The 20,037-nt window shown below is 40.6% G+C and overlaps 2 long non-coding RNA genes across 2 annotated transcripts; one reads left to right on the top strand and one right to left on the bottom strand.

Moving 5' to 3' along the window:
* The first annotated feature begins 8,714 nt into the window (after nucleotides 1-8,714).
* On the top strand, nucleotides 8,715-11,435 carry LOC135766964 (uncharacterized). The gene is made up of 3 exons (XR_010541851.2): nucleotides 8,715-9,342; nucleotides 9,667-10,415; nucleotides 10,829-11,435. It is a non-coding gene; the product is annotated as an uncharacterized lncRNA (long non-coding RNA).
* On the bottom strand, nucleotides 10,829-13,046 carry LOC141282300 (uncharacterized). Its single transcript, XR_012336854.1, has 2 exons — nucleotides 12,417-13,046; nucleotides 10,829-12,148 (listed from the first exon to the last, which is right to left on the bottom strand). It is a non-coding gene; the product is annotated as an uncharacterized lncRNA (long non-coding RNA).
* Between the last annotated feature and the right edge of the window lie 6,991 nt (nucleotides 13,047-20,037).

Here is a 20,037-nt window from a genome sequence, read left to right as displayed (position 1 = left end):
CGCCGCATTAATTTCTTCCCTTATTATGATTCGAATCAGTTCAGATAACTCCTGCATGTTGATATCTTTTCCTGCCGCCATATCAATCTGAGACACCTGTTCAGCAAGGCCAAGTTCACGTAGCTTCGTTTGCGACCGTGTTTTCTTCTTAGACATATCACAAACAAATCATTCAGTCATATTTACATTTACATTTACATTTAGTCATTTAGCAGACGCTTTTGTCCAAAGCGACTTACAAGTGAGGTAAACAATAGAAGCAATTATGGCAACATAAGACAGCAATACATAAGTGCACTGGAAATAGTCTCATCAAGTCCAACACAATATACATAGCCAAGGGTATGTTAGTAGTTTTTTTTTTTTTTTTTTTTTTTAGATAAAGAGGAAGGTAGATAGAGAAAGAGATAAAGAGAAGGGTAACTAAATAAAGATAGTAAATCTGTAATTAGGAAGTTAGGTAATGGTGGAAGAGATGGGTTTTTAGCCGAGTCTTAAAGACAGCTACAGTGTCAGCTGATCGTGTCACGACCGGCAGATCATTCCACAGTTGTGGGACAGTTCCTGAGAAGGTACGCGTTAGTGTTTTCTTCCCTTTTTGAGATGGTACCACAAGTCGTCGCTCGGTGGCAGAGCGCAGTGATCGAGAGGGTACATAAGGCTCTATAAGCAAGCGAAGGTAAGGGGGTGCTGACCCAGTGGTGGTTTTAAAGGCCAGGAGCAGAGCCTTAAATTTGATGCGGGCTGCTATAGGAAGCCAGTGTAACTTGACAAAGAGAGGAGTGACGTGCGCCCTCTTTGGCTCATTGAAGACCACTCTTGCCGCTGCGTTCTGAATCATCTGTAAGGGTTTGGTCGTGCAGGCTGGAAGTCCTGCCAGTAGCGCATTGCAGTAGTCCAGCCTGGACAGGACAAGAGCTTGGACCAGGACCTGCGTAGCATGCTCATCTAGGAAAGGTCTAATTTTCCTAATATTGTAGAGGATGAATCTACAAGAGCGAGCGGTGCTGGCAACATGCTCCGTGAAGCTAAGCCGATCATCAATGACCACTCCCAGGTTTTTGGCCGTCTTGGAAGGCGTGATGGTCGAGGAACCTAGCTGAATGGAAAAGTTGTGCTGAATCTTTGGTTCGGATGATATGACAAGCAGTTCTGTCTTCGCAAGGTTAAACTGGAGATGGTGATCCTTCATCCAGAGTGAGATGTCCCTCAGGCATGCCGAGATGCGGGCAGAAACCGTAGGATCGTCAGGGTGGAACGACAAGTGGAGTTGAGTGTCGTCTGCATAGCAGTGGTAGGAAAGGCCATGTTTCCGAATGACAGAGCCCAGGGATGTCATGTATATCGAAAAGAGCAGCGGTCCAAGCACAGAGCCTTGAGGGACCCCGGTATCTAGACGTTGGGGTTCGGAGACGTCACCTCTCCAGGATACCCGAAATGACCTATCTGAGAGGTACGACTTGAACCATAAAAGCGCTGTGTCAGTGACACCCATAGACATGAGAGTCGACAGGAGGATGCGGTGATTGACGGTGTCAAAAGCTGCAGATAGATCCAGTAAGATCAGCACAGATGATTTGGAGGCTGCCCTTGCCTGCCTTAGGGCCTCAATGACTGATAGCAGCGCAGTCTCAGTGGAGTGACCACTTTTGAATCCAGACTGATTGCTATCCAGGAGGTTATTTTGTGTGAAGAAAGTGGAGAGCTGGTTGAACACAATGCGTTCAAGAGTCTTGGAAATGAAGGGAAGAAGAGAAACGGGTCTGTAGTTCTCTAGCATAGCAGGATTGAGAGTGGGTTTCTTCAGCAACGGGGTTATCCGGGCCTCTTTAAATGCTACAGGGAAGGTGCCAGTGGAAAGGGATGAATTGATAATGTGAGTGAGAGCAGGGATAACAGACGGAGAGATGGCCTGGAGGAGATGGGTGGGTATGGGATCCAGCGGGCACGTAGTAGGATGATTAGAAGCCAAGACCTTGGAAACATCTGCTTCGGATAGGAGAGAGAAGGAGGGAAGGGAGCATGTCTCAGGGATTTGAGAATGCGCAAGAAGCGGCGGCTCGGAGAACTGACTGCTAATAGTTTTCGTTTTCTTCACAAAGAAGGAAGCAAAATCATCAGCCGTTAGGTCGGACGAAGGTGGAGGGGCAGGGGGACAAAGAAGGGTAGAGAAGGTCTTGAAGAGAGTGTGAGAGTCAGGTGAGTTGTTAATCTTTGAATGGTAGTATAGGGTCTTTGCAGAGGAGACATCCTTGGAGAAGGAGGCAAGAAGAGACTGATAGAGGCAGAGATCAGAAGGATCATTCGATCTGCGCCACTTCCTCTCTGTAGCCCTGAGTGTGGAGCGATGCTCACGGAGAACCTCAGTTAGCCAAGGAGCAGAAGGTGTGACCCGGGCCGGTCCAGATGTCAGAGGGCATAATGTGTCTAAGCAGGATGTAAGAGTGGAACAAAGTGTGTCAGTGGCATTGTCAGTATCTAACAGAGAGAGTTGGCTGGGAGCGGGCAGCGTGGAAACAATCGCAGAGGATAAGCGGGAGGGAGAGAGCGTGCGCAGGTTGCGCCTGAACGTGACCAATGGGGGATCGTATGTAGCGACAGGGGGAGTCAGGTCGAGGTCGAGAGTAATTAGGAAGTGATCAGATGTGTGAAGTGGGGTGACCTGAGTGTGGTAGGTGGAACAACAGCGTGTGTAGATAAGATCTAAAAGATTACCAGACCTGTGTGTTGGTAAAGTAGGGACTCGCTTGAGGTCAAACGACGCAGTCAGGGTGTTGAAGTCAGCTGCCTGTGGTTTCTCCAGGTGGATATTGAAGTCACCAAGTACTACTAAAGGAGTACCATCCTCAGGGAATGAAGACAGAAGTACATCTAACTCCTCCAAGAAGTGTCCAAGTTGACCTGGGGGGCGATAGATAACTAAAAAATGCATTTTAGTAGGGTGGATGATAGTAACAATATGCGATTCGAAAGAGTTGCTGTCACATGAGGGGGTTTGCTGTTGGAATTTCCAGTCCTTTGGGATGAGCAGACCAGTTCCTCCACCCCTTCCTGTTGTGCGAGGACTGTGTGAGAAAGTGTAGTTGTTGGAGAGGGCAGCCGGAGTGGCCGTGTCCTCTGGTTTAATCCATGTCTCAGTAAGTGCTAAAACAGAAAGGCCAGAATGTGAGGCAATGGCAGTAATGAAATCTGCTTTGTTGACAGCAGATTGGCAGTTCCATAAGCCAATGGGAAGAGAGAGTGAGGCAATAGTGGAAGGTGGGAGAGTGCGGAGGTTATTAATATTTCTCCCACGGCGACGTGATACAACAGATTTACGAGTTGTAATGACAGTAGAGATTTGAAAGCACATAGTAAAATTATAAGAATAGGAAATGTACAAGAGAGGAAAAAGAGTGCTATATAGATAAATAGAAAAAGTTAGTACAGAAAGTGCAATACTCAAGTGCCCAGTCGGTGTCCCTGCTCGGTGGAGTCGCGCAGGTAGAGTCGATGGTCTTTACACTCTTCGGTCTTCACACGACGAGGGCTGCACGCGACCGCTGCCGCGGTGGACTGACTGCTTTTATAAGTGCTTCAAATGTGGGCTGAAACTCAGCAGGCCACGCCCGAAAACAATCAACAACACGTTAATGGCCGAAACTACTACTGTATTTACTGTAATACACTAAAGCACGCGAGGACACGCGAGAACAAACGCGGATTGCAGCACGTGAGACAAAGGTAAACAAGAGAGCGTTTCTTAGCAACGACACTGCGCTAAAACTTCACAAGTCTCAAATCAAATACACTTACACGTTTCTGTGGACTCCTGTTGATAACTGCTTCACCTGAAGACTGAACTGTTTACTGCTGTTTAAATACTCTCCTGGCGTTGGCCACGCCCGAAAACAATCAACAACACGTTAATGGCCGAAACTACTACTGTATTTACTGTAATACACTAAAGCACGCGAGGACACGCGAGAACAAACGCGGATTGCAGCACGTGAGACAAAGGTAAACAAGAGAGCGTTTCTTAGCAACGACACTGCGCTAAAACTTCACAAGTCTCAAATCAAATACACTTACACGTTTCTGTGGACTCCTGTTGATAACTGCTTCACCTGAAGACTGAACTGTTTACTGCTGTTTAAATACTCTCCTGGCGTTGGCCACGCCCGAAAACAATCAACAACACGTTAATGGCCGAAACTACTACTGTATTTACTGTAATACACTAAAGCACGCGAGGACACGCGAGAACAAACGCGGATTGCAGCACGTGAGACAAAGGTAAACAAGAGAGCGTTTCTTAGCAACGACACTGCGCTAAAACTTCACAAGTCTCAAATCAAATACACTTACACGTTTCTGTGGACTCCTGTTGATAACTGCTTCACCTGAAGACTGAACTGTTTACTGCTGTTTAAATACTCTCCTGGCGTTGGCCACGCCCGAAAACAATCAACAACACGTTAATGGCCGAAACTACTACTGTATTTACTGTAATACACTAAAGCACGCGAGGACACGCGAGAACAAACGCGGATTGCAGCACGTGAGACAAAGGTAAACAAGAGAGCGTTTCTTAGCAACGACACTGCGCTAAAACTTCACAAGTCTCAAATCAAATACACTTACACGTTTCTGTGGACTCCTGTTGATAACTGCTTCACCTGAAGACTGAACTGTTTACTGCTGTTTAAATACTCTCCTGGCGTTGGCCACGCCCGAAAACAATCAACAACACGTTAATGGCCGAAACTACTACTGTATTTACTGTAATACACTAAAGCACGCGAGGACACGCGAGAACAAACGCGGATTGCAGCACGTGAGACAAAGGTAAACAAGAGAGCGTTTCTTAGCAACGACACTGCGCTAAAACTTCACAAGTCTCAAATCAAATACACTTACACGTTTCTGTGGACTCCTGTTGATAACTGCTTCACCTGAAGACTGAACTGTTTACTGCTGTTTAAATACTCTCCTGGCGTTGGCCACGCCCGAAAACAATCAACAACACGTTAATGGCCGAAACTACTACTGTATTTACTGTAATACACTAAAGCACGCGAGGACACGCGAGAACAAACGCGGATTGCAGCACGTGAGACAAAGGTAAACAAGAGAGCGTTTCTTAGCAACGACACTGCGCTAAAACTTCACAAGTCTCAAATCAAATACACTTACACGTTTCTGTGGACTCCTGTTGATAACTGCTTCACCTTTTAAGCTTTATACTTGACTGACAGTAGTTATATATCTTATAGAGCTTTAATTTCCAGTATTTCCAGTATTTTCAGGCTTTTGTCTGAGGTTGGCGTTCTCCCGATATGCTCAGCCTTGACGCATGCGTAACCCTTAAACGTCTTGTGATCCCAAATAGCTTGAACCCCGCTAATCGCTGCTTGCAGCTATATTTATTATTATTATTTTTCCGCCATAAAACGCGTCGCCCAGCACAAACCGTAAGTCGTAGAAACTTGCCACTTGGTCAACTGGTTGTATATTAGCAGGCTACTCAGATACAGTGAACCAGCCAAATCGGCCCATAGGTGGCGCTATAGCAATGCCCGACGCGTTTGGGCTCATAACTCCTAAACCGGCCATCATACACTCAAGTGTTTGGTATCATTGTAATCCCTGGCTCCAAACTTAAAAAATGTATATCTCCGTTTTCATTTCCGTCATGAAAAATTTTCCGCTATTTTCGATTTTGTCGAAAAAAATAAAAACGAACTAGTCCTAGGTTTTTCGCCCGATCGGAATCATTCCAGTGCTAAAATGTTCCTTGGAGTTTGAATATCAATAATTATCAAAAAAAAGTTGAACTTTCGACTCACGGTCAACATGCCACGCCCACACGTCTGAATTGTGGGCAGGCACTAGAACATTATTGGCTATAACTGGGGACAGGAATGAAGTATCAACACGACACTTGGTACTTGTGATGAGAGTCATGGCCTGAGGTTTCATGCATCGTTTCGTCACAGCGCCACCTAGTGGTCATACGAATCGAATAATGCTTATAACTTCGGCTGAGTTTAACGTATTTTCATGCGACGTTTTTCCTTGGAGTCCTGAATTGTTGCCGAGTCCAATGATACCAAGCATGCCAGGTTTTGCTTTACGGTTGGTTCTGCACAGGAAAATAGCGCTTAAAAAACATGCGCGAATAACTCCGCGAGGGTTCCTCCGATCGACTCGAAACGACCATAGGAAGAATATTGTATTACCTTCTGAACAAAAAGTTCTATTGGCATTATGTTAAAATTTCCATCAGAAATGGCCGAAAATTGCAAAAAACGAAAAATTTACTCCAAATTTTGTGTTTTTTACACATAAATGGTTATAACTCCGCAACGAAATGATATTTTTTTACCAGATTTGATACGCTGATGTCTGAGCAGAGTCTGAGGCAATACAAAAAAATGGTATGCCTGCACCACTAGTTGGCCTCATAATTGAACAAAACCTTTGACGTTGAGCTAGCACAATGGTCATACAACAGTTTTTTTCACTAAACTTAAGTGTATAGCCATGATACTAGCTAGATGTAACACATTCATGACGTTGCATGCACAAGTTTTTCATAGCGCCACCTAGTGGTTATTTGTTATTTTGACTTAAAAATACTGCAACCTTATATCTAAAATCATGAGTCATCGTGGATTATGCCTTTCATGGCTTTGAGTATAATCATTGGTGGATTGCAATTCACTCCCTAGCAACCAATCAGAATACCCTAGCAACCATTTAGCAAGAGCTGTATCTTTGTATCAGAACATCGTAGAGATATGGGGTTCGGCTCGTTTGACTTTTTTACACTATTTTAACATTTTGTGACCCAAGTTTTGCCACTGTAAGCACCACAAACATTTCCTTCAGTGTTCTATTTGTCAATGCTTCGTGAGAAGAGAGGGAGACATTTCACTGAATGATAGCACCTTTTTTGCTGATGACTTTGAACAGGTGTGTGAGGTAGCTTATTTTTTATAATTTATTTTGTACAATTCAGCAAAACTACACAGGCATGCCCTGAAAGGTCTTAAGGTCCCAAATCGCTTGAAGCCGACTCAATGGCCTTGTAATTCAACTAAACACGGCCATTTCTGAATTGTATTTTACGGTATAAATCTGAAAAACTAATTCTCGTTAACAAATTATCAGAATGACTTAACATTAAGGATGTGACATGTTTGTCCTATAGGTGCACCTGTGTGTAAGCTACATAGTCTGTCTGAACCGTTTCTGACCATCTCTTACGTTTTTCTGGATGCGATGTGGTGTATCAGCCTGGTCGACGACATCTGACATGTTGTATGTGCTTTAATGCTCGAAACCCGGTAAACGCTGCTTGCAGCTTTAATTAGGGGTTCAAGCCCGAAGGGCTGAAACCCTATTGTATTTGTACTGATTTTTATTATTAGGGGTTCAAGCCCGAAGGGCTGAAACCCTATTGTATTTGTACTGATTTTTATTATTATTATTATTATTAGGGGTTCAAGCCCGAAGGGCTGAAACCCTATTGTATTTGTACTGATTTTTATTATTATTATTATTATTATTATTATTATTATTATTATTATTATTTTTATTATTTTTCTTCTGCCGTAAAACGGATCGTGCAGACCAAACCGTAAGGCCTAGAGACTTGAGACTTGGCCAAATGGTAGGTCTCATTCGTGCGCGAAGTTGACAGAGTGTCATCCCAATCGGCCTATGGGGGGCGCTACAGCGATGGCAAACGCGTTGATGCTCATAACTTCCACAATTCTTGTCCAAATGTCAAGTGTCTTATATCCCTGGATTCCTTGCGTCAAGACGAACAAAATGTATATCTCCGATTTCATTTCCGTCATTAAAAATTTTCCGCTATTTTCGATTTTGTCGAAAAAAATAAAAACGAACTAGTCCTAGGTTTTTCGCTCGATCGGAATCGTTTCGGTGCTAAAATGTTCCTTGGAGTTCGAATATCAATAATTATTGAAAAAAAGTTGAACTTTCGACTCACGGTCGACATGCCACGCCCAAACGTCTGAAGTGTGCGCAGCCACTAGGGATTTATTGGATATAACTGCGGACAGGAATGAAGTATTAACACGACACTTGGTACTTGTGATGACAGTCATGGCCTGAGGTGGCATGCGTCGTTTCGTCACAGCGCCACCTAGTGGTCAGACGAATCATTTAAACGCTTATAACTTAGGCTGAGTTTAACATATTTTCATGCAACTTTTTTCTTTGGAGTCCTGAATTGTTGCCGAGTCCAACGATACCAAGCATGCCAGGTTTTGCTTTACGGTTGGTTCTGCACAGGAAAATAGCGCTTAAAAAACACGCGCGAATAACTCCGCGAGGGTTATTCCGATCGACTCGAAACGACCATAGGAAGAACATTGTATTACCTTCTGAACAAAAAGTTCTATTGGCGTTATGTTAAAATTTTCATCAGAAATGGCCGAAAATTGCAAAAAACGAAAAATTACCTCAAAATTTTGTGTTTTTACACATAAATGGTTATAACTCCGCAACGAAATGATATTTTTTCACCAGATTTGATACGCTGATGCCTGAGCACAGTCTGAGGCAATACAAAAAAAAATGGTATGCCTGCACCACTAGTTGGCCTCATAATTTAACAAAACCTATGACATTGAGCAAACCCTATGGTCAAACAACTGTTTTTTCAATAAACTAAAGTGTACAGCCATTATACTATGGAATTATATTTGTGTCAAATTAAACGAACGCAACTTTTGCAAAAACAAACAAAAATATACATTGATAAAAGAAAAAAACACTCTGAAAATAAAAACAATCAACTAACTAGCAAAAAAATTAACATCATCTTTAAATATACTGCATTCTTTGTTTATGGTTTTCTAAGTTTCAATTTCACTAAACATAGTTTTGAATGTGCTGCAATTGTTTTCGTTTTCGCTTTCCAAGTTTTCGTTTGCACTTCGCAAATTTACGTTCTCCATTTTGACACAAACCTCTCGTGAGGGGCGGGCTTAACACCGGTTCGCTCTTATTGGCTTGTGAGATTTTGATTGACAGCTCATTGAACCGGAACCCCGAAACAGAAGGTGGCGGTAGTGCACCAATAAGCTGGATGCCAACTGCTGTTAAAAATAACAAGAAGAAGACGACGATCGGACGCTGTTCTTCAGCGGAGCTGCAAGTAGTCTTAACAAACGGTAATAAGAGTATATTAAAGAACAGTAATGATAAAACACGGATATTTTACACATCAGCAGAAGAATAACAACGGTTCAAGATGAGTAATCGAGAGGCTCACGGTCCAGAGCATCAACACCATCCTCCTCGGCTGGACAATCGAGGCAGCCTGAGGTAAGTTTGTAATAACTATCAAAGTAAATAGAATCATTCCACTCCAAGTTTTATTAATGTGAAGACTGCAACAGTTGTGTTAAACTGTATATGAACGGAATTGCGTTTCTCAAAGCAGAGCAAAGATCGTTACGTAACAGACCATTTGTTCCATATAGTCTACTTTGGCACATATGTTAGGCTTACAATGGATATGTGAAACGCAAAGATAATGATCTTTCTTTAGTTGTGGTTAGGAAAACAATTCTATCTTTATTATTGTCCATACAAAAACAAATGTAAGATTTTAGCCTAATTCGCTTTTCTTTTTATATTACTTATCAGGACCAAAGATTGTCATTTCTCCAGGTAGGCACTGAACCAGTTCATGTTGTTCTCTATTTATAAAATACCACTTTAAAGGGGCTTTGGTATATTTTTAGGTGTTTTTAGTTGATGTTTTTATAATATTTGAAATGTAACAAGTTAAGCATAGAATTCATATTAGCTATTCCTACAAGAACAAGTGTGAGATCATATTTTGCAGCGTATGTTAAGTTTAAATCAATTTTTATTCAAATCAATTAATCTTTAATGCACGTTTACAAGAGCACCGTGCTACATAAGGTTAAAATGAAGCCTTGAAAGTGGTAGTCATGTTTGCTGTTACTGGTGGGACAGAAAGCTCTCTTTGAAAAGATAACATTTTAAAGATCTTTACTTGTGTTCAGAAGATGAACAAAGGCTTAAGGGTTTGGAACGACATGAGGGTGAGTAAATGACGCAGAATTGTCTTATTTAGGTGTATTAGCAGCACTCTAAAAGTGAATATCTGCACCACATCTGGTGGCATTCAGCCCACCTGCCCTTAATGTAGAAATGCCACTAATTTGGTTTCCATAATACTTCACATGATGATTTACTATGGACAAACATTTTTTTTAATAAGCTACGATTTGACAGTAATTCTCTCTTTTTTTTTTTAGAATTGAGCCTCTATGGTGTGATGTTTGGTCAGCCGTCTCTTGTACTATGAAGAACTGCAATGGAATAGGAGACAGTGCTTGATTCGGCAGGTGAACTGCACCTATTTTGTAAGACCAGATTTAATTTTAGAATATTTATCAAGAATAAATGTTTCATTTTTCATCTTTTATTTTTATTCATAATTCTAGCTGGGTAGATGGGATGACATTAAACTATGAATAAACAACAACAACAAAAACACTGTAATAATACACCCTTCCCACGACAGTTTTTTGCATAGTCATTACTCATTATCATAGTAAGTAGCGTGCTGTCCCCTTCCCCTAAAAGCAAATGTGGTCTCAAGACTCATCCAATGCCATGTGTAAATAGGGCCTATGTTACATGAGATTGGAATGACTTGAAGTAAATATCAGGATTTTTATTGCATATAGTTACTTTGGCATTATGTAATTATGTGTCCTTAGAAATTTATCAAACTAAATTTGGTTAGCATTATAACACATTGTTTCTTTTTCAGATGGTGGAACAACTTTTTTAAGAGGACATTGTTGACATTCACAGAGGATGATGGTGTGGTCATGGTGCCAGAGATCTATTGTCCTTTGTCAGACCAAAAGCCTTTGATATCACCATTGAATGTCCAGGAGTTATACCAACAGACACTCGACTCGATGTCATGCAAAGACTGTGCTCCATTTAAATTGTAAAAGTCATTTTCAGGTTTGAAAGATGCAGAAGTTGGTTCACAGATGAACTTTTCCTTTAAAACTATTTCCCACCTACAATGGAGACACATCTCTGACTGCTGGGCTTCCCCTCTTATTGTGTTCAGATTCATATGCATCTGCAGGGTTATTCATGCCAACACTTTATAGCGTTGTGCTGGTAATTTATCTTTATATATCATGCCTTCTCACTGCATCTGTCAGCCTGTGCTTTACATATCTGTGAGTCAACGCAGCTGAACATGAAGGACAAATGCAATGCAAGACGTTATGCATGTTATATCAGCATATGGATGATTAGATTAGAAACTGCTTTCTGTTGGTGTGTTTAAACATCACATGACATAGAAAATTTACTGTCTTCCATTTTCTGTTGTGTAATAAATCATAGGAAAATCACTTTAAACCATTCAACCATTTATTTTGAGAAATAACTTTTTTGTAACAAAATATTTAAGACTTTTTAAACCATTTAGTAGCATGTACAATCACAAGTGTTTTTTGTCATCCTCATCCCATCTCCATGTTGTTTCTTTATTCTGCTGAACACAAGACATTTTAGAAAAAGACGACATTTTAATAAATGATGGTTAACACACATGAGACTGTACCCATTGACTTACTTAGATTTTATTTGTACTTTAGACGTCAATGGGTACACTCTCCTGTGTGCTTACCATCATTTATCAAAATATCTTCTCCGCAGAATAAAGAAACTTAAACAGGTTTACAACAACATGAGGCTGAGTAAATGATAACAGAATTTTCATTTTAGGGTGAACTATCCCTTTAAGACTCTGTGAACCATTCAGATGCATGTAAAATCATTAACAACTGTTAAACAGCATCTATAAATTATAAAAAAGACATTACTATTGGGAGAAACATTTTGTCTAGACATTTGAGTTTATTTCAACCGACACCTGTAAAAGTAAGCATCATGTTGCACTGCTGTTTCCATTCTTTCTTTAAATTCATTAGCTTGGCCTTCGGTGCATGCATGTGTGATCAAACTTAGTTATTTTGAAGGCGTTTTTCTCTGACAGAAGCAGGTGCCTGCTGTCAACCACTGCATAGGACAGAAAGTGCTGCCTCGTCCTGAGTTTCGCCGTCTAGGGGAGTAAAATAAACAATAAGCATTTAATGACATCACTACATATAGCACAATAATCATTAAACACAAATACTTTAAAATGTATAACTTGTTTGTAACTAATTGTTGCTTTAGAAAACCGCAAGTTTACAGACAAGGTTAACATTAGAACCCTGAAATGTTTGCAACCCTGTGCAAGGCTTACAGCAAAAACCTCCCCAGATTGCACATCAATAGAACTTCCAGTGAATTTATTCTATTTATTTTGATAGTTATTACAAACTTACCTCAGGCTGCCTCGATTGTCTGTCCTAGGAGGATGGTGTTGATGCTCCGGACCGTGAGCCTCTCGATTACTCATCTTGAACTGTTGTTATTCTTCTGCTGATGTGTAAAATATCCGTGTTTTATCATTACTGTTCTTTAATATACTCTTATTACCGTTTGTTTAGACTACTTGCAGCTCCGCTGAAGAACAGCCTCCGATCTTCGTCTTCTTCTTGTTATTTTTAACAGCGGTTGGCATGCAGCTTATTGGTGCACTACCGCCACCTTCTGTTTCGGGGTTCCGGTTCAATGAGCTGTCAATCAAAATCTCACAAGCCAATAACAGCGAACCGGTGTTTAGCCCGCCCCTCACGAAGGGTTTGTGTCAAAATGGAGAACGTAAATTTGTGAAGCGCAAACGAAAACTTGGAAAGCGAAAACGAAAACAATTGCAGCACATTCAAAACTATGTTTAGTGAAATTGAAACTTAGAAAACCATAAACAAAGAATGCAGTATATTTAAAGATGATGTTAATTTTTTTGCTAGTTAGTTGATTGTTTTTATTTTCAGAGTGTTTTTTTCTTTTATCAATGTATATTTTTGTTTGTTTTTGCAAAAGTTGCGTTCGTTTAATTTGACACAAATATAATTCCATATTATACTAGCTAGATGTAACACAGTCATGACCTGAGATTCCATGCACGAGTTTGTCATAGCGCCACCTAGTGGTAATTTGTTATTTTCACTTAAAAATACTGTAACCTTACATTTAAAATCATGAGTCATCATGGATTATTCCTTTCATGGCTTTGAGTATAATCATTGATGGATTGCAAGTCACTCCCTAGCAACCAATGAGAATACCCTAGCAACCATTTAGCAAGCTGTATCTCTGTATCAGAACATCGTAGAGACGTGGGGTTCGGCTCTTTTGACTCATTAACCCTATTTTAACATTTTGTGACCCGAGTTTTGCCATTGCAAGCACCACAAACATTTCCTTCAGTGTTCTATTTGTCAATGTTCCGTGAGAAGAGAGGGAGACATTTCACTGAACGATAGCAATTTTTGCTAATAACTTTGAACACGTGTGTCTGGTATCTTATTTTTCATCATTTATTTTGTACAATGCAGCAAATCTACACAGCCATGCCCTTAATGGTCTTAATGTCCCAAATCGCTTGAACCCCGGTAATCGCTGCTTGCAGCTATATTTAGGGTTTCGAGCACGAAGTGCTGAAAACCTATTGTATTTGTCTGTTTTATTATTATTAGGGTTTCGAGCACGAAGTGCTGAAAACCTATTGTATTTGTCTGTTTTATTATTATTAGGGTTTCGAGCACGAAGTGCTGAAAACCTATTGTATTTGTCTGTTTTATTATTAGGGGTTCAAGCCCGTAGGGCTGAAACCCTATTGTATTTGTATGGATTTTTATTATTATTAGGGTTTCGAGCACGAAGTGCTGAAAACCTATTGTATTTGTCTGTTTTATTATTATTATTATTATTATTATTTTTCCGCCATAAAACGCGTCGCCCAGCACAAACCGTAAGTCGTAGAAACTTGCCACTTGGTCAACTGGTTGTATATTAGCAGGCTACTCAGATACAGTGAATCAGCCAAATCGGCCCATAGGTGGCGCTATAGCAATGCCCGACGCGTTGGGGCTCATAACTCCTAAACCGGACATCCTACACTCAAGTGTTTGGTATCATTGTAATCCCTGGCTCCAAACTTAAAAAATGTATATCTCCGATTTCATTTCCGGTATGCAAATTTTTTCGCTAATTTGCATAATATGCATTTCAAGCCAAAATGAACTAGTCCTAGGTTTTTCGCCCGATCGGAATCGTTCCAACGCAGGAGAAATCTGTGGAGTGAGTAGGTAAATAATTATCGAACAGAATGTGTAATTTCGCTTCAGTGTCACTAAGGGGCGCCAAAATTCAAAACCGGAAGTAGACTATCTCCAGGAAAATGGCTATAACTCGTGAACGGTTAGAGATATCTTAACGCGGTTTGGTACACATGTGTATCAGCTCACTCCCGGGTCACAGGAAAAAATACGCGGATTTTGGCCACTAGGTGGCGCTATAATAAGCTTGAGGTCGAAAATGGCTATCACTACACAACCGTAAGCCCGATACACTTCATATTTGGTATTGTGTGTCTTTGTGCAATGTACCATGAGGGTCTAGAAGGACATTGGCGTATCTGCAAAAACATGGCCGTCATCGGCCAATGAAGTGTGAGGGCTGATTTGACAGGGTTAACGAAGGTCGATCGGAACGACATTCACTGTGCTTGTTCGTGTACTGCTCCATAAGGTCTGTAAGAATTATGGTGTCATTTGGCCACTAGGGGGCGTAATACCGTATTTCGGTGCCTGTATCACGTGACGTTTGACATACACACACAAACATGACATCATATGATAGATCGGTTCATGACGAAAAACTTTGCCTCTTGAAGCGTTGCTGTCAATCAAACGGTTCGTTAGTTATTGGCGATAACGTTCAAACCTACTTTTGCGAACTAGTCCTAGGTTTTTCATCCGATCTGAACCTAACGAAAGCTGATTGATTCTGTGGAGTGGGAATATGAATAATTATCGAAAAAAAGTTGAAATTTGTATTCAAACACGCAAGGAGTGGCCAAAAACCGAACTGGGCGGAGCTTAAAACATTTAAACGGCCATAACTCGAGAGGCGTTTGAGATATCATCATGGGGCTTGAATCATATGTGTAGGCCATCGGTCTAAGGTCGTGATATAAAAAGCTCGCCGATTGGACACTAGATGGCGCTATAACGGGGAAAATAGCACTAAATACTGTGATTATGCAATGGTTGAAACTTTCACGCCTATAACTTTATCTGTGGTCAATAGATTTTCATGGGAGTTATTTTTTAGCATCCTGAATTGTTTCCGAGTCCTACGATACCAAGCATGCCAGGTTTCGCCTTACGGTTAGTTCTGCACAGCAAAAATAGCACTTACAAAACATGCGCGAATAACTCTGCGAGGATTATTCCGATCGACTTTAAACGACCATAGGAAGAACATTGCATTACCTTCTGAACAAAAAAGTCTATTGGCGTTATGTTAAAATTTCTATCAGAAATGGCAGAAAATTGCAAAAAACGAAAAATTACCTCAAAATTTTGTGTTTTTTACACATAAATGGTTATACCTCCGCAACGAAATGACATTTTTTCACCAGATTTGATACGCTGATGGCTGAGCAGAGTCTGAGGCAATACCCAAAAAATAATATGCCTGCACTACTCGTTGGCCTTATAATTGAACAAAACCTTTGACATTGAGCGAGCCCAATGGTCTTACAACTGTTTTTTTCACTAAACTAAAGTGTTCAGCCATGATACTAGCTAGATGTAACAAAGTCATGACCTGACATTGCATGCACAATTTTGTCGTAGCGCCACCCTGTGGTTATTTGTTATTTTCACTTAAAAGTGAGTAGAGAGCAGAGAAATTTCACTGAATGAGAGCTGTTTTTTTGCTGATAGCTAATGTATTTAAGGTTGTATCTTCGCCAAACGTATGCGTAATGACACAGTACTTGGTAATTCTGATGGCAGTCAGGACCTGAGGGAGCCTGCAGTTTTGTTGCACCAACACCTAGTGGTCGGAAGCATATTTTAGATACCTAAATCTTTGTCTGCAGTCACCGTATTTTCATGCGACTTTTTTCACAGGAGTCCTGAATTGTTGCAGAGTCCAACGATACCAAACATGCCAGGTTTTGCCTTATGCTTAGTCCTGGAGTTATCAGAACACAATTAAGGAGGACATTAAATAAGTCAAGCATTATCTTTCCAGCTGTGTTTGCTGTCCACTGTAGGTCCTTGCGGTTTGCTGCGCTGCTGTGTGTGTGCCTTATGTGCACGTCTGCAGTCTGTTTACACCATTGCACCATACCACGACTCAATGGCCTTGTAGTTCAACTAAACACGGCCATTTCTGAATTGTATGTTACGGTATCAATCTGAAAAACTAATTCTCGTTAACAAATTATCTGAATGACTTAACATTAAGGACGTGACATATTTGTCCTATAGGTGCACCTGTGTGTAAGCATACATAGTCTGTATGAACCGTTTCTGACCATCTCTTTCGTTTTTCTGCATGCGATGTGGTGTATCAGCCTGGTCGACGACGTCTGACGTCTCTGACGTGCTTTAATGCTCGAAACCCGGTAAATGCTGCTTGCAGCTTTAATTCTATTTATTATTTTTCTTCTGCCGTAAAACGGAACGTGCAGACCAAACCGTAAGGCCTAGAGACTTGAGACTTGGCCAAATGGTAGGTCTCATTCGTGCGCGAAGTTGACAGAGTGTCACCACAATCGGCCTATGGGGGGCGCTATAGCGATGGCAAACGCGTTGATGCTCATAACTTCCACAATTCTTGTCCTAATGTCAAGTGTCTTATATCCCTGGATTCCTTGCGTCAAGACGAACAAAATGTATATCTCCGATTTCATTTCCGTCATTAAAAATTTTCCGCTATTTTCGATTTTGTCGAAAAAAATAAAAATGAACTAGTCCTAGGTTTTTTGTCCGATCGGAACCGTTCCAGTGCTGTAATATTCCTTGGAGTGTGAATATAAAAAGTTATCAAAAAAAAGTTGAACTTTATACTCGTCGTCGTCAAGCCACGCCCAAACGCCCCTAATGGGCGGAGCTTCTTGGACTTAAATGACTATAACTTGGGACTGGAAAGAGGTATCGAAACCAAATTTGGTACACATATACAGCGGACTATTCTGGGGTCACGTGAAAAAAATTGCATCGCTTGACCACTAGTTAGCGTTATAACACAACCTCAACTTTGAAGGGCTGTAACTATAGAAATATGTGACCGATCAACTTGAGATTTGGCACGGGTGCTCTTGGTCTAGGGTGCTATCTGTGTGTGAAAGGAATTTCGCGTAGGTCAAAAAACATGGCCGCCATCGGCCAATCAATAAAAAGCAGCTATTAGGCAGGGTTAACGGAGGCCGATCGAAACGAAACGCGGTGGGCCTGTTTGTCTCTTGGCCATGAAGGTCTGTGCAGAGTAAGAAAAAATTCGGCCTCCGGGGGGCGCTATCACGTTTTTTCAGTGTTTAAGTGATTGTGTATTATGCAGTGTTTCAGATATAAACAAGATCCTCATATCATTTAATAGAGGTACTTAAAATGAACAACATTGCCTCAAGAAGCACTTGTCTCAGTCGAATCGTTTGTGAGATATTCATCATTTTCTTTTAAACCTACTTTTGCGAACTAGTCCTAGGTTTTTTGACCGATCTGAACCAATCCAGTGCTGGAATATTCCTTAGACACTGAATATCAATAATTATCAAAAAAAAGTTGAACTTTGCACTCGTCGTCGCAACACCATGGTCAAAAGTACGAAGAGGCGGGGGCACAAATACTTAAATGGCTATCATTTATGATAGGAATGAGATATCAACACAAAACTTGGTACACATATGTATAGACCTAGGCCGAGGTCACATGCAAAAAATTGCAGAGATTGTCCACTAGGTGGCGCTATAAACTAAGAACAAAGAACGATGACTATAGCATATGTATACGACACATAAATATTTGTCTGACCTACTTGTTATTTTGCACATAACATATGCTTTCAGATTCTTATAATGGTCTATTAGGATAATTACATATCTTAGAAAACATGCCAACCAACAGCCAACCAGCATTTACCATGTACGAGTCAAGCGAAATGGTGTGAGATTACAACTAAACTGATGGGCCTGTTTGTTTTATGTTCTCAAGTCTCTGTGAGGATTTTTAGTTCATCTTTCTGAAAATCTTTGCGTCTAACACAATTTGTGCAAAGTAAACAGATCAGTGGTTCTCAACACACCTGCTTCAAATAATCAGCACACTAGTAGAGATTTCTATGAACTAAACTGATTGTGTCAGATGAGAGAAACATACAAAATGTGCAGAGCAGTGGTCCTCCAGAAACAGAGTAGAGAACCATTGCTCTAGATGTTCATGTTTATATGAAAAAAAATATTTTGTGAACTAATACTTGGTTTTTCACTCAACAACAGTAAAGCCAATGCAGTACAATTTCCTGTAGTCTGTGAGCCAATATAAATGCCAAATTTTGATCACCAATTGTAAGTCTTATTCCTTTAGTTGTTTAAGTTTGAATTACAAAAACAATTTTTCAAAACTCATCCTAGGTTTTTCAGTCAACAAAAATAAAATCAGTGTAGTAAATTTTTTCTGTCCTCTGTGTGTATAGATTTATCAAGTACAAAATGTAATGAATTTGAATATCTGCTGTTGTATGCATAGATTTCATGTGATGTCACACAGTGGTGTAGGTGCCATTTGTACGATTGAATTGCAGCATGCATGTTTAAAGGAAATCATAAAGATATGGATTAAAGTTTTCCATTATCCCCAAAACTCTGAGCATAATCAGAAATGAATTGCTGCTATCAAGATGATATACAGTCTTGTTCAAAATAATAGCAGTACAATGTGACTAACCAGAATAATCAAGGTTTTTAGTATATTTTTTATTGTTACGTGGCAAACAAGTTACCAGTAGGTTCAGTAGATTCTCAGAAAACAAACAAGACCCAGCATTCATGATATGCACGCTCTTAAGGCTGTGCAATTGGGCAATTAGTTGAAAGGGGTGTGTTCAAAAAAATAGCAGTGTCTACCTTTGACTGTACAAACTCAAAACTATTTTGTACAAACATTTTTTTTTCTGGGATTTAGCAATCCTGTGAATCACTAAACTAATATTTAGTTGTATGACCACAGTTTTTTAAAACTGCTTGACATCTGTGTGGCATGGAGTCAACCAACTTGTGGCACCTCTCAGCTGTTATTCCACTCCATGATTCTTTAACAACATTGCACAATTCATTCACATTTCTTGGTTTTGCTTCAGAAACAGCATTTTTGATATCACCCCACAAGTTCTCAATTGGATTAAGGTCTGGAGATTGGGCTGGCCACTCCATAACATACATTTTGTTGGTTTGGAACCAAGACTTTGCCCATTTACTAGTGTGTTTTGGGTCATTGTCTTGTTGAAACAACCATTTCAAGGGCATGTCCTCTTTAGCATAGGGCAACATGACCTCTTCAAGTATTTTAACATATGCAAACTGATCCATGATCCCTGGTATGCGATAAATAGGCCCAACACCATAGTAGGAGAAACATGCCCATATCATGATGCTTGCACCTCCATGCTTCACTGTCTTCACTGTGTATTGTGGCTTGAATTCAGAGTTTGGGGGTCGTCTCACAAACTGCATGTGGCCCTTGGACCCAAAAAGAACAATTTTACTCTCATCAGTCCACAAAATGTTCCTCCATTTCTCTTTAGGCCAGTTGATGTGTTCTTTGGCAAATTGTAACCTCTTCTGCACATGCCTTTTTTTAACAGAGGGACTTTGCGGGGGATCCTTGAAAATAGATTGGCTTCACACAGACGTCTTCTAACTGTCACAGTACTTACAGGTAACTCCAGACTGTCTTGATCATCCTGGAGGTGATCATTGGCTGAGCCTTTGTCATTCTGGTTATTCTTCTATCCATTTTGATGGTTGTCTTCCGTTTTCTTCCACGT

The sequence above is a fragment of the Paramisgurnus dabryanus genome, chromosome 6 (genome assembly GCF_030506205.2).
Source record: "Paramisgurnus dabryanus chromosome 6, PD_genome_1.1, whole genome shotgun sequence".
Lineage (NCBI taxonomy): Eukaryota > Metazoa > Chordata > Actinopteri > Cypriniformes > Cobitidae > Paramisgurnus > Paramisgurnus dabryanus.
The sequence above is the reverse complement of the archived record's forward strand: the minus strand, read 5'-3'. Positions and strand labels throughout refer to the sequence as shown.